Here is a 9,491-nt window from a genome sequence, read left to right on the forward strand (position 1 = left end):
TTAGCTGCTTTTGAAAATCTTGATGTAGTATCCACGTTTGACTGGGGTGGTGCTGCGTTTTCGAAATTGTATGCGGCACTCCGTTTATCTGGGAGGAGACAGAAGGCACTATGTGGTCCATTCCAAGTATTAGAGGTATTCTTTCAATCTAGTTATTTTTCCTCTCATTGTTTATTTTGTTGCTAAGTTATTAAATTGGCTAATTATTTGGAATTGAGTAGTTTTGGGGGTATGAATACCTGGGCATATGTCGACCAGAAATCCCAGAGGCGAGTACAGAACAAAAATGGCCCGTATCTTCTAAATGGAATGTACCGAAGAATACAAATGATATTTTCCGTTGTAGGGATTTACTAAGTAAGCTTACTGCTGAACAAGTGACATGGCGCCCATGGGAATCATACAGAGAAGTTCTTGCATCTGATATGGGATGCACGGCTACGCGGCTATCAGACTCGAGATATATATTTTCTTACATGGGCATTGTGAGTTAATTTGTAAATTTTATTATATAACATACTTTTTTTCTATATAACATACTTACTATATAACATACTTTTTTCCTATATAACATACTTACTAAATTCTTATTCCCTTTCTAACTGTACAGCACAACATGTATCTTGGTGAAAGGTGTTGGCGGCAAAACCATTGTACTTTCGCTGTTCCTATAAGACTACACACAGTTATAGGGGATATTGGCAATATTCAAGCCGAACGCCTAAAAAAAGAAGGTTTGGTCGATGCAACAGAGATAGTGCAAGTTGTTAAAGATTATGATATATATTTACAATACTGGACAATGGTAACCAACTCCAAAGATTACGTGACTCATCCTATTTGGGAATCCCAAACATATGGGTATGTCGGTGACTTGTATACGGTCCCAATTGAACAACCTGTTGAACATGTACATATCCCTCCTCCACATCTATTATCCCACGTAAGTGTACTTTCGAATTTTTATTGTACGTTCGATTTTTGTTGGTATATTTGTACTTATATATTTTATTTTTTCTTGACAGCATGAAGCTTACACATTATTTCGAGAAAATGCTGATTTTAATCAACAATTTCGCGAATTTACATTAAAACAAACGAAGGAGAGGATGGACGTTATTATGTCGAAAGAAGCAGAAATACAAAGGCTAAATAATGCGAACGTTGATTTGCAGCAACAACTATCTCTTTTCCATATGCCGCACACTGTCCAACCTCAGCTTGGATACGGTTCCTTTTCCCAAACCCTGCCATCACAAGTTTGGAGTGGTATGAATCAAGGATCAGCTTCAACAATGTCCTCAGTCAATACCAATCCGAGAACGCACATGCCTTTTGTGGCACCAAGATCGTCCACTTCGGATAATGATAATATGAAGGGTTAATTTGTTATGACTATTTAGATGACCTGTCTTTGGAGTTATCTTTTCTTATCTTATATAGTATAGTCATATCATATATAGTATTGTCATATCAGGTCACTGACAAACACTTTATCTTTTTTGGAAAACACATTTGCGTGAACCCAAAAAATATCTATTTTTGGTTTTTTTAATGCTCTTGAAAATGGGTTATAAATTAAAGACTGGTTTCACTCAATATATGAATAACAATACATCTCTTCTGCTTCATATAGTAATGGAATACTATGAGAAAACCGCTCATTATTGCTCTTCTGTTTCTTCTTCATCTTCTTCTTCTAATAGTAGTTTTTATTCCTCGGATGATGATGCAATAGCAATTAAGCAAAATAACATGGCCGTTAGTTTGGGAATCCTTGTTACAAATTCAAAATGGCCTCAAACTCGTATCAGAATACCAAGAGATCGTGAGTCAGGGGCTGAACTTCTATGGAACAACTATTTCTCTCCGTACCCAAACCAACCACCCAATGTTTTTGCATAATTGCTATTGCATCATCATCCGAGGAATAAAAACTACTATTAGAAGAAGAAGATGAAGAAGAAACAGAAGAGCAATAATGAGCGGTTTTCTCATAGTGTTCCATTACTATATGAAGCAGAAGAGATGTATTGTTATTCATATATTGAGTGAAACCAGTCTTTAATTTATAACCCATTTTCAAGAGCATTAAAAAAACCAAAAATAGATATTTTTTTGGGTTCACGCAAATGTGTTTTCCAAAAAAGATAAAGTGTTTGTCAGTGACCTGATATGACAATACTATATATGATTAGATTATACTATATATGATATGACTATACTATATAAGATAAGAAAAGATAACTCCAAAGACAGATCATCTAAATAGTCATAACAAATTAACCCTTCATATTATCATTATCCGAAGTGGACGATCTTGGTGCCACAAAAGGCATGTGCGTTCTCGGATTGGTATTGACTGAGGACATTGTTGAAGCTGATCCTTGATTCATACCACTCCAAACTTGTGATGGCAGGGTTTGGGAAAAGGAACCGTATCCAAGCTGAGGTTGGACAGTGTGCGGCATACGGAAAAGAGATAGTTGTTGCTGCAAATCAACGTTCGCATTATTTAGCCTTTGTATTTCTGCTTCTTTCGACATAATAACTTCCATCCTCTCCTTCGTTTGTTTTAATGTAAATTCGCGAAATTGTTGATTAAAATCAGCATTTTCTTGAAATAATGTGTAAGCTTCATGCTGTCAAGAAAAAATAAAATATATAAGTACAAATATACCAACAAAAATCGAACGTACAATAAAAAGTCGAAAGTACACTTACGTGGGATAATAGATGTGGAGGAGGGATATGTACATGTTCAACAGGTTGTTCAATTGGGACCGTATACAAGTCACCGACATACCCATATGTTTGGGATTCCCAAATAGGATGAGTCACGTAATCTTTGGAGTTGGTTACCATTGTCCAGTATTGTAAATATATATCATAATCTTTAACAACTTGCACTATCTCTGTTGCATCGACCAAACCTTCTTTTTTTAGGCGTTCGGCTTGAATATTGCCAATATCCCCTATAACTGTGTGTAGTCTTATAGGAACAGCGAAAGTACAATGGTTTTGCCGCCAACACCTTTCACCAAGATACATGTTGTGCTGTACAGTTAGAAAGGGAATAAGAATTTAGTAAGTATGTTATATAGGAAAAAAGTATGTTATATAGAAAAAAAGTATGTTATATAATAAAATTTACAAATTAACTCACAATGCACATGTAAGAAAATATATATCTCGAGTCTGATAGCCGCGTAGCCGTGCATCCCATATCAGATGCAAGAACTTCTCTGTATGATTCCCATGGGCGCCATGTCACTTGTTCAGCAGTAAGCTTACTTAGTAAATCCCTATAACGGAAAATATCATTTGTATTCTTCGGTACATTCCATTTAGAAGATACGGGCCATTTTTGTTCTGTACTCGCCTCTGGGATTTCTGGTCGACATATGCCCAGGTATTCATACCCCCAAAACTACTCCATCAAAATAATTAGCCAATTTAATAACTTAGCAACAAAATAAACAATGAGAGGAAAAATAACTAGATTGAAAGAATACCTCTAATACTTGGAATGGACCACATAGTGCCTTCTGTCTCCTCCCAGATAAACGGAGTGCCGCATACAATTTCGAAAACGCAGCACCACCCCAGTCATACGTGGATACTACATCAAGATTTTCAAAAGCAGCTAACCATCCAGCATCAATATAAGTCTTTGCATTAGAAAAGAAAAAATGTCCCAAAACATACATGAAAAAGGCAATTGCTACTCTATGAGCAAGGGTGCTATCATTTTCAGCCGCAACCAACTTGTCTTCGAAGAAATATGACCTTAAATATTTAATTGTAATTGAATTTGAAACCCACGACGGTGCTTTTGGACAGAGCGTGACATCTTAGATATCCGGAAAGATATGCTCACGAACATGTTCAAATTGGTACTTCCCCGAATCATAAGGAACATCAGGCCTATCACCGATACTCAGTCCAGTCAACATGAGCCAATCTAGGGGGGTGAATCCCATCTCACCAAATGAGAAGTGAAAAGTGTTTGTTGTATCCCAAAACCGCTCAGCAATATAATCAACCATTGAATGGTTGGTTTCACTACATTGTATGTCCAGTAAATTTTGCCATCCCGCTTTTTCAATAATATATTTAGCTCTAGGACAGTGTTGTGAAATAGTTTGATAGTGATGAATTACCGATGCCAAAGATCCACGATGTTGATACTTCAATTTGTGCTCCCCTGTAAATGTGATGTCCGTAGTAGCGTGCGGTTTATCATCTTGCAGTATAGGAAACCTCCCTAACCGGGGAATATCAACCTCCTTAATTGTACCAGTAGCGATTAAGTTATAATCCTCTTCGGCTACAGATTTTTGTTTCTTGTTCGTCTTCATGCGACCATTGAAACGCGCTGTGAATTTGTTCAACATCTGTGCACACACAATATAGATGCAGTTACATTATTAAAAGACCAACCCTCATTAACGAATATTTTTATTAGTCCATCACCATTTATATTCCAAATACTATAAATCCTTAACACAAACCATATCAATTCCAAATTCTATAATTCCAGAAACACAAATTAAATCGTCACCGATGCATTTCCAAAATCATTACAAGATTCCACAACCCAATTTAATCACTTCAAGATTCCATAAAAATCACTAAAAAATCAATTCCATACTCACGCAATTAGCTCTTCTACATATGTAACTCCCAAAATTTACATAACTACAATTTACATAACTAAAATTAATCACCTCAAAATTCAATAAAAAACAATACAAATTCAATTATTGGTAACCATATTCACATACAACATGCAGAAAACCAATAATTAATCCAATAATTTACATAACTACAATAATTTACAATAATTTAAAATTAATCCAATAATTTTAAAATTAATCCAATAATTTACATAACTACAATTATTGATAACCATATTCACTAAAATTAATTACCAACAGACAACATGAAGAAAAAAAATAAAAGGAAGCTCTCAATTGAAATAGGTTGATTGAAACAGATGAAGGGTGAGAACTATTTCCCACATAATCTACATAACCACGGATTTTTACAATACCCAAAAATTATAAATCAAATTTTTACAATACCACTGTGGAAGCTCTAATAAATTTTAGTGAATAGATTATAAATCAAATAAAAATTTACAATACCCACAAATCAAATTTTTACAATACCCACAAATAAATTTTTACAATACCACTGTGGAAGCTCTAATAAATCTAACTATTTTAAAAAAAAATTTAACCAAATTTACATAAGCATCAAATATGGTTTTTTTTCACATACATAATCTCTAAAAAAACATAAAACACACATACCCAATTAAATTTAACCAATTTCATATTCATATTTGTTCGTTAAAACCAAATTTTAGATAAACTAATTTTAACAAATAAAACCCTAAATAAATTATACAACAATATGGATAAAACAAAAGAGATTAAGAAAAAAAAACATACCTCTTTTGTAACCCGGGTTCATCAAGTATCTCGTTTTTTTCTTTTCTTTTACTGCTCGTTACTGTGATGTTTTTGTTTAGAAGCTGTGTTTGTGGGCGGTAGAAACAAAGAGGAGGTAGAAAAGAAAAGAAGAAGACGGAGAAGATTAGGGTAAAGGGAAAGTGAACACGTGGGCTATACGTGGTGGTTAGAGATTGTCCGGGCTTTAATGCCACACGTGCTAGATACGTGTGTTAATAGAAGTCCAACACTATACGTACGCCTGCCATGAGGCGTTGATTCCTTCATTCGCCTGAGTGAAACCAAGCGTTGATTATACGTACGCCTGAGAGAAGAGGAGGCGTTGATTATACGTACGCCCCACATCAGGCGTTGATTATACGTTCGCCTCAAACAGGCGTTGATTATACTTACGCCTCAAAACAGGCGTTGATTATACGTACGCCTGAAACAGGCGTTGATTATACGTTCGCCTGAAACAGGCGTTGATTATACGTCCGCCTGAAACAGGCGTTGATTATACAAACGCTTCATTCAGGCGTTGATTATACGTTCGCCACACCAGGCGTAGATTATACAAACGCCCCTTCTCCGAGCGTGAAATATATGTACGCCCCACAACAAGCGTATTCTTTACCAACGCCCCACAACCAGCGTTAACTATATCTCCGCCCGGCCCAAACGAAGATTATACCAACGCTCCACATGCAAGCGTGGATTATACATCCGCCCGACTAAATATACTCCACTGCCTTAACGTGACACTACAGACTAAACTTAAATTTGATCGTTTGTTTTGGTCTTTGATCTTTGGTTTTGATCGTACCACTGTGGACGCTCTAAGGTACACAAAACTATCATATTATTGTTGTAGACAATAGGATGATGAACATCTGAAGTTTGTGCAAAAGCAGCATCTTTGAGGTGCAATGAGCTGCGCTTTCCACCCGAGATTTCTGACTAGTCACAACAATAGAAAGATCAAACTGTTTTGTGTTAGTCATGCTAATCTTATAAGGTAATGCATTAACATTGTTTGAAGGTTTAGGCATTAATGTTGTTATAGAAACCGTCTTATATAGTCCATGATGATCATCCAAAGGCTTGTTTCTCAAGAACATTCGCAGTTGCTGCGTAAGAGCTTTATAGCCTTTCCCCGGGTTTGAGAGCTTATGCTGCTTTATTCCTTCCTTGGGTGTCTGAGACTCCAATTTATGCAAATGTTGAAACAGGATCACAAACCTTGCATATTACTGGCTTCATCTTTCTCAAACACTTCGGACTTTGGAATTGCACTTTTGATACCTTTCTAATGGATCTTCATAGAATACCAGAAGGCTCAAAGCAATAAGTTTATAATAGATAGGTTTATTATAAAATTCAAATTCATCCATCTTTTCACTTCGTCAGCTGTGCATTTTTTCTGTTACTTGTTGATCATTGAACGATGCAAAACCTTGTAATACTATACATCTTCTTTATTTGAAAACCTCTATTGTTGTAAACACAGGATGATGAACATCTGTATTTGTGCAAAAGCAGCATCTTTCGAGGTGCGATGAGCTGCGCTTTCCGCACGAGATTTCTGACTAGTTACAACAGTAGATAGATCAAAACCGTTTTGTGTCACTCATGCTACTCTTATAAGATGATGCTCACAGTGCAAATTAGTTGATTTGTCTATTGGTATCAACTGTGTTTGGCTTCAACTGTGGAACTTAGATAGTTCGCTCGTTGAAATTTAGACAGACAAATTAGAAACTGTTTTCTGTCAGTCGTATGTAGTCCATGATGATAATCCAAAGGCTTGTTTCTCAAAAACATTTGCAGTTGCCGCCTAAGAGCTTTCGCCTTTTGCCGGGCTTGAGAGCTTATGCTGCTTTATTCCTTCCTTGGATTTCTGAGACTCCAATTTATGCAAATGTTTAAACAAGATCACGAACCTTGCATGTTGCTGCTTCCTCTTTCTCAAACACTTTGGAGTTGGACACTCCGGGTATCTTTCTAATGGAACTTCTTCATAGAACACCAGAAGGCTCAAAGGAAACTTGTTATAATAGATAGGTTTTGGTGATAATTTGTGAATATGATTAGATATTTACCTGAGATAAATCTGTTCATTTAGTTGCACATGTTATATGCGTGGCAGGTAGGATCTGTTTATAGGTTAGGAGACCCGGCTCCTGGGTGTGAAGCTCTGAGTAAGATCTCCTTGCCATGTTCTATAATTCTTTCCACTGCCACATAATTTTTCTTTCTTTCTCCCCTTTTATGTATTTTTATCATGCAATTTTCTTTTGTGTTGTCAATATACTCTTTTTGCAGAAATGTTAATATATAACTATTATTTATTTATTTATTTATTATTTATTTTTGGCCCCACGGCTGTCCTCTTTAAGTATCTAGGTGCTATGCATAGGGTGGATCAAGGATCACAATGACATATCTCAAGCTTCTGAATAAATGTCCAGGAAGTCTATGTTAAAATCTTTCACCGGACACTCTCACTTATATGGTACTCAACCAGCCAAGTGCTCTTTTTTTTTTTGGTCAGATGGTGAAAATGCTTTAGGTAAACCGGTTAGATAAATTTATATCTTCATCTTCTACCAAAGAGAGTGCACGTAACAGATTCTCAATATTCTGACTGTTGTATTTGATATGGATATATAAGTGGATAATATTCATTACAAATGGCAACAATTCTGAATAGGGCCTCGTACCACTGCGGCAAGTACCAACTTTGTTTGAACCAAGGTATCAGACAAGAGGTGTAGAGACAGCTGAGAATCATGAAAGTAAGACGAAAATGCTTCCTAGCCCCGGTTTCATAACCAAGTTTTAACACCGCTTACGTGTCAAAACAGTATTGGTTCATTCTTTAAAACATGCCCCCTATTTTTTCCGGTGGGATAGGGTGGGGAGAAATCAGTGCGGGTAAAATCCGGGGTCCCTGTAGCACTTTCATAAGTAAGATGCAGTTGATAACCTTTTTGACAGTTCTACATCTCAAATTTTTTTAATGAGATTCCTATTAATTCTGGTGTCTTAATTCTGAAGATAAGTTGGTGTTAGTGTGGATGATGATGATGCATGACGTTGATTGATATACACACCTCTGTTCTATGGTCCCCGTAGCTGTTGTTACGAATCATGGCACCTGTTCACAGTAAGGTGTCAGTTATAGTTCTCGAGAGAGCGGAGAATACTTCCGGCAACTAATTGACCGCACCTGTTCACAGTTACTGTACTCTACTTAAAGAATACGGTCCGCGAGTTATAACCCCAAAGATGTCACTATCCATATACAAAAACTCCAACAAAACAAATTGTTCACAAAAACCCCATTTAATATAAACTGTCTATATTACCCTTCTAGTTTAAATCACCCCAACAAAAACAAAAATCAACCACACTTTAATTCTTATTATATTGTCACCCTATGTAGTCGATTTCGGTCATTTCGGCCGAAATTTCGGCGAAATTCCGGATTTCGGTCCAAGAAGACACGATTTTGTTAATTTCGGTCGGACGAAATCTTTGCGAAAATTTCGGCCGGAAACGCGTTTTTCGGTCGGAATTGATTTGTCTTGGCCGGATTTTTTTTTCTTTTTAAATTGAGTGGACTAATCTCACGTACAAAAATCAAAAAAATTAATTCACTCACTAGTATTATTGCTTGTTGCTGTGTTTGAATTTCTTGAGCTAAAATTATTATTTGGTGTTGATGATGAGGAAGGTGAACAATCAGATTTACTAATACTATGTTTCTTTTAAGTGATTATCGATACGAAGATATAAAATATGAAACCGAGATTTTACCGAGATTTTAAAACGGAATTTCCCCGAGACAAAGTTGTACCAGTATCTCGGTGTCGACCGAGACAATCCGAAATCCGAAATTGACTACCTTGTTGTCACCCCAAACAAGAAATAAACAACCACCAATAAGCACCGCCGCCACCGATAACCACCGCCACCACTTCCGACCACCGCCAACGCCACCTTCCGCCACCGTCGCCACCGACCACC

At 36.5% G+C, this 9,491-nt stretch overlaps 2 non-coding genes across 2 annotated transcripts; both read left to right on the forward strand.

Annotated features, from left to right (window-relative positions):
• Positions 1 to 6,539: 6,539 nt before the first annotated feature.
• On the forward strand, positions 6,540 to 6,666 carry LOC113319918. Its single transcript, XR_003345890.1, has one exon. It is a non-coding gene; the product is annotated as a small nucleolar RNA SNORD14 (small nucleolar RNA).
• A 576-nt stretch (positions 6,667 to 7,242) lies between these two features.
• Positions 7,243 to 7,367, forward strand: LOC113319858. Its single transcript, XR_003345837.1, has one exon. It is a non-coding gene; the product is annotated as a small nucleolar RNA SNORD14 (small nucleolar RNA).
• Positions 7,368 to 9,491: the final 2,124 nt, after the last annotated feature.

Source organism: Papaver somniferum, chromosome 10, assembly GCF_003573695.1.
Source record: "Papaver somniferum cultivar HN1 chromosome 10, ASM357369v1, whole genome shotgun sequence".
NCBI classification, from domain to species: domain Eukaryota; kingdom Viridiplantae; phylum Streptophyta; class Magnoliopsida; order Ranunculales; family Papaveraceae; genus Papaver; species Papaver somniferum.